This window comes from Alosa alosa, chromosome 3 (genome assembly GCF_017589495.1).
Source record: "Alosa alosa isolate M-15738 ecotype Scorff River chromosome 3, AALO_Geno_1.1, whole genome shotgun sequence".
NCBI lineage: Eukaryota > Metazoa > Chordata > Actinopteri > Clupeiformes > Clupeidae > Alosa > Alosa alosa.
Genome location: NC_063191.1, coordinates 11,874,516 through 11,880,254, shown reverse-complemented (window position 1 = coordinate 11,880,254; position 5,739 = coordinate 11,874,516). Strand labels below are relative to the sequence as shown.

The window sequence follows — 5,739 nt, the reverse complement described above, 5'->3', positions numbered from 1 at the left end:
GAAAGGGCGACCTATATTTTGTCGTTTAAGACATTAAAGTGTGTGTGTGTGTGTGTGTGTGTGTGTGTGTGTGTGTGTGTGTGTGTGTGTGTGTGTGTGTGTGTACCTTTTGCAACCACTTTGTTAGAGTAAGGAATGGCAAGACTAAGACAAACGTTTTATGGATGTATACACTGTAGTTTTGGATGTGGGAAATATGCACTTCTATTCAACAAAATGTTAAAACTGGTGAAAATTAAAATCTGTGACAGATATATAACATAGCAGGTGTTTATAAAAATACATATAGTATCCTACTATATTCTATGAATAATTTAATGAACAAACATTGCCTGGTCCATGGAAGAATGCTACTCTGAATATATTAGAAACTGTTGATAGCGTAAACGTAAGTTAAGCGTTTTCAAAGCCCCAAGAATTCCCCTCGAGACCACAGCTCATCCTGTAAGCTTGGCGTAACACCATGGGTAATTGTCAGCTTACGGCAATGTTTGTGGGTGTGTCTTAATGTGTACACACACGGTATGTGTAGTAGCCTGATCAAAGTGTAGTTGTAAGTATGTACGTGTGTGTGTGTGTGTGTGTGTGTGTGTGTGTGTGTGTGTGTGTGTGTGTGTGTTCGTGTCTGTGTGTGGGTGTGTGTGTGTGTGTTGTGTTCGTGTTGTGGTGTTGGCATGCCTAAACATAAAGGGCAACACCTCCCCCTTCCACCCAAGTGCTCTGCCAGCCTGTGTGGTAGAACACAACTGAGTCCCGTCTCAGGAGGGGGTGAATCATACAACAGCACTTTTCAATATGGGGTTTGCTCTATTTTTCTCTCTCCCTCTCTCTCTCTCTCTCTCTCTCTCTCTCTCTCTGACTCCCATGTTGGCTCCAGGCATCAGTCCGTGGGCTCCAGCGAGGCTTGAGGCTTGTTACTTAGGTCTGTTACTGACTCAGAAACAGCTGAACAAGATGGGACTCTTGTCGCTGCAGTAGTCATGTCAAGTGTGACTGCCCACTAGTGCCACTCCTTTACACAGGGACTGAGGCTGCGATTGTTTTAATGGGATTATGACACACAACAGTGATTCAGCTCACCTCTGAGGAACTCCTCTCTTTAGAACATTCATGAGCTCATGCCGTTGTCATGACCCAGTGAAACATTTGCGAAACATATAAAGTAACAAAAATCCCCCCAAAATTAAAATATCCTACAAATCACCATGAAGTTTGTTATAAAAACTTATTGAAAGTAAATTATCATTATAATGATTATTGTGACGATGATGATGATGATTGTTATTATTTTTTTATTATTATTAAAATATTAGTATATTGGTATTTGTATATTAAATATTAGTACTTTGTATGTATTCAGGAATTTTACAGAAGTAAATGATCATTGAAATGTACTGAATAATGTATTGAATAAAAGTCTGATTAAATGTACAAATTAAGCAACTGAATTAGCTTCAATTTTTTAAATCATTGAAAGGAAACCGCAAGATCTTAAACAATTTTAAAATTCTAAAACCACATTTTGATAAAAAGGAAATTGAAAACAGAGCAAGACTAGAGGGAAAGAAAAAGGAAAATGGCTACAACTGGGACAAAAAGGTCTGTTCTAAATATTGTGAATTTTATGTTTCAAACATATCTAAAACACATTGTTAACTACACATTTAAATTAGTTTTAGACCTAACAATGCAATTTTAGTGTCATTATTGAGAGGCTGCACAAATCCAAATTTACAGAATTTACAAGAGCATATACTTTAAATATATCTCTTAACAGTTTCTAAATGTGCATTGTAACCTTAGACAAACAGATTCCCTGAGTTTAAGTTTAGTTTTTAAAGGGTATTTACAGGAACACTATAGCTACATATGGTAAATTTCGTTAAACATTTAAGCCTTTTTTTCAAGTGGAAGAAAAGAACAATTGAAAAAGATATGAGGATAGGTTTAAAATAGACACACACACACACAGCTTGCGAGTCACTTAACACAGCCATAAGGAGCTGAAAGCTTCCTTTTTATTACTCTGTCTATACATTTAAACACTCCAGGACAAGGGTGTCCCAACCTGTGACAGCATAACAAGGGCTGAAACACTAAAACAAAGACACACATACCAAGAGATAGACAGAGACTTAGAGAGAGAGAGAGAGAGAGAGAAAGAAAGAGAAAGAGAGAAAGATAAAGAGAGAGAGGAATTCTTCAAATTCCTCTGGGATAAGAGGTGTGATCCTGGCCAGCTAAAAAGCCTGTTAAACACAAATAAAGAGGCATGTCCTAGTTGGACGAGTGACCTCTTCACTTCTGCCGACAAGCCACACCGAGTTCACACAAATAGCACAAGTTGCCCCATTTAGATCGTACTGGCTAACTCCTTTACATAAGACTGGACATTACTGACTGTGCTGGAATGGACCCTGAACAGCAATAAATTAAAAATACACACTTTATGTAATTATATGCTATTTTTTACCAGAATCTTAATATCTGGCTTGTAAATTGGAGTTTTTTTTCTACAGATATTTCCATATAATCAATGTTATCAACTATCCCCAGATCACCTGTAAATTAAAATTGTGATCATTGAAAATACAAAAACAAAATACAGAGTATATAAATAAAAGTTACAGCTCAATAAGCTATGATAAGCACCTGTACTTCCTCAGCAGTCAGCTCCTAATAACCTATTTAAATCCACAGAGCCAGTTCAGACAGACTTATTCTGGGCTACGGGACACAGCGCACCTCCACTATGACAACATGGAAGACCCTCTGGCGGAGCCAACATTGGCGCGTTGTGCCGTAAGCACCATGCCAGCGTCGCTCTGCCAGGGGGTGAGGGGAGCACATGACTGCACCACTGTCTCCACTCAGCCTCGCAGGAATCTGGGCAGTCAGCTGGCAAGAGACGTCAGACCCACGTCACCCACTCCCAAACTCATTCACTCCCTCACTTGTCCTCTCCCTCCCCCTCTCTCTTTCTCTCTCTGTCTCTCTCTCTGTCTGTATATCTCTCTCCCTCTGTTTGAGCACATGGTGGCTCGATGCCGACGGGTTGTCGCAGTGTCCTGTGCGCTGGCAGTCCCAGTGGTGGCCTCTGTGCCTCTGACTGCAGCCTGGATGTCTATATTAGGTGGCCAGAGCCTGGCCCCCGGACAGAGTAAGAAACAGAGTGAGAGAGAAAGAGAGAGAGAGAAAGAGAGAGAGAGAGAGAGAGAGAGAGAGAGAGAGAGAGAGAGAGAGGTGTGCGGGTGACACAGCCATGATGATGTCACGGTCATGCCTCCCCGGTATGGCCCTTATCAGCTTGAGATAGCGTCCACTCGCTTGTTTTTTACATTCCACCTCACACAGCCCCCAGTCCCTCCCCCTGGGGGTAGGGGTTGTTTGGGGGTCATTCCACCAACCCCTGTTCTTTTAAAGGCACAAAACAGGCACCCAGGATTCCGTCATCACTATGCCAACTGCACATTTTAAATAGCTGACAAAGAGCAAAGTGATTTACATTTCGGGTGGGAACTTTGGACAGGAAAAAAAAGAGAGGGAGAGAGAAATATGACTGGCATTTACACCCTAGATCCTGGCACCCTATCAACAACCAACGCTGCATCAACAGCTAATATTATCCTGAGCCTGGAGACTTCACAGCAGCAGTGCTAGACGATCGGTAAGGAGGAACCTATCGGAATTTTTGGATTCCTCTTCTCTTAAAACACGCATCGTTGAACTTGGCTGCTCCGTCCGTTGACTTAGTTTAGGTAGAACCCCCATCTCAATATCAAATGGATCTGATATTTCCCTTTTGGCAGAGACTGTGGGCAGCTGTGTTGTGAGCAGGAATGTGAACGGAGGCGTAGATGTGTATCTGACCAGTGCAGTCACCTGTGACGGTGTCTCTAGGACTCTCATTCATTCCAAACAAACAGGTAACACCTCTAAACAGAGATATGCCAGCCATTATCAACTTTATCAACGCCCAAATAAATACCGCACTTTCATTGGAATGTGGTATTCATGTGCTTTTCATTGCAATTATTATTGGTTGAATTACGTATTGTGATGCATTCTTTAAAATGGAATTTAACTTTTACTATTTATACACCTGACATTTATACAGAGAGTAGCAAGAAGAACCAGAAAGAATGATTAAAAATCATTTTAACAGAATGCTGGAATAGGCTAGCTTGGCAACAAGAGGCATGGAACTAACGACTGGGCTTTGGCCATAGCAACCATCCACTTTGAACAAGTAATGGTAGTTTATAAGGTAAGTAGAGCTTAATGTGCGGCAGAAAAATAGTTCTGTAAACAAGTTAGTTTTAGTAAACAAAAAGTGAAATTATATCCACAAATAATATTAAGGATAATAAACTTTTCTGTGCAGGAAATTATTCCCTTTAAAGTGTAGCATTACCTCCTTAAACATGATATTTCCTGTGCTACCTGAATGCTGTGCTGCTCATTATCCCGTTCATATTACGAAGATATGTAGAAAGTCTACAACTGTCTGTGAGCATACAAAGGATTTTCATTTTTTTACATATCTTTGACATTTTTAATTACATTCAATTGTCTTATTACAGTTATTAATATGCTATAAGACTTATTACTAATTATTGCCAATTTCATTGTGAAATTAGTATTAGTAAGTATTTAATTGATTGATTTTCTATGTTAAATAACAAGTGAAATTAGGAGGGCTTTAGGATAGACATCTCATTAAGGACTTCATGTTGTACTGTGTTATAACAGTTGTTATAAGCGCTTGTTATTACAACGTATTGTACTACAGTAATAACCATGTACTGTAATATAAACCTGAAGATATTCATACACGTTTTATCTATTTAGTATTTATGCATTTGTGAGTGTGTGTGTGTGTGTGTGTGTGTGTGTGTGTGTGTGTGTGTGAGTTGCATGTGTATGCATGTCTATATGTTTAAATGTGTGTGTACAGTAGACAACAGTTTGTGTGTCTACATATATTTGTTTCTTTGTCAGTTTCATCGGTGTGTTGGGAATGTTTTATGTGTTCATTTGAGTATATGTTTATGTATACGTAGCCTACATGAGTTTGTTTGTGTGTGTGTGTGTGTGTGTGTGTGTGTGTGTGTGTGTGTGTGTGTGTGTGTGTGTGTGTGTGTGTGTGTGTGTACTGTACATGTATATGCGTGCTAGTGTGTGTGTGTGCACGCGCAGTGGTGGTGGCTGCAGCTGTGTGAGGTCTGGAGAGTTGTTGCGTGGGGGATGGGGAAAAAAAGGGAAATGCTCTTGGGTTCCATTAAAGAGTGCCTACCCGTCTGCTCTTCCCAATGCTGGCCCTTTAAAGAGTGCCTACCCGTCCGCTCTTCCCAGTGCTGGCCCTTTAAAAAGAGCTGGATGAGAAGCAGCTGAGATCTCTCCCTCCCTCCCTCTCTCTCTCACACACACACTCTCTGTCTTTCTCTCTCTCTCTAGCCCGCTTGCACTCCCTCACATTTTCTCTCTCTCCCTTTCTCTCTCTCTCTCTCTTTTTCTGTCTCCCTTCTCTTGCTCTGGCTTTCACTCTCAGTCTCTTGTCGCCTGCTTCATCGCCCCCTCAAACACCCCCTCTTTTTCTCTCTTGTCTGCCTACACACTCCACCAACGCATACTGCCACCCACACACATGCACCCACTCAAACACACGCACGCACATTTGAGCACACACTCACACACACACACACACACACACACACACTCACACACACATACAGATAC

The 5,739-nt window shown here is 40.9% G+C and overlaps 1 long non-coding RNA gene across 1 annotated transcript in view; it reads left to right on the top strand.

Annotated features, from left to right (window-relative positions):
• The first annotated feature begins 3,483 nt into the window (after positions 1-3,483).
• Positions 3,484-5,739, top strand: part of LOC125292298 — a 3,426-nt gene continuing 1,170 nt past the window's right edge. Inside the window, exons 1-2 of the long non-coding RNA XR_007193157.1 lie at positions 3,484-3,667; positions 3,810-3,926. This is a non-coding gene — a long non-coding RNA (uncharacterized LOC125292298). The remainder of the gene's footprint in view (positions 3,668-3,809; positions 3,927-5,739) is intronic.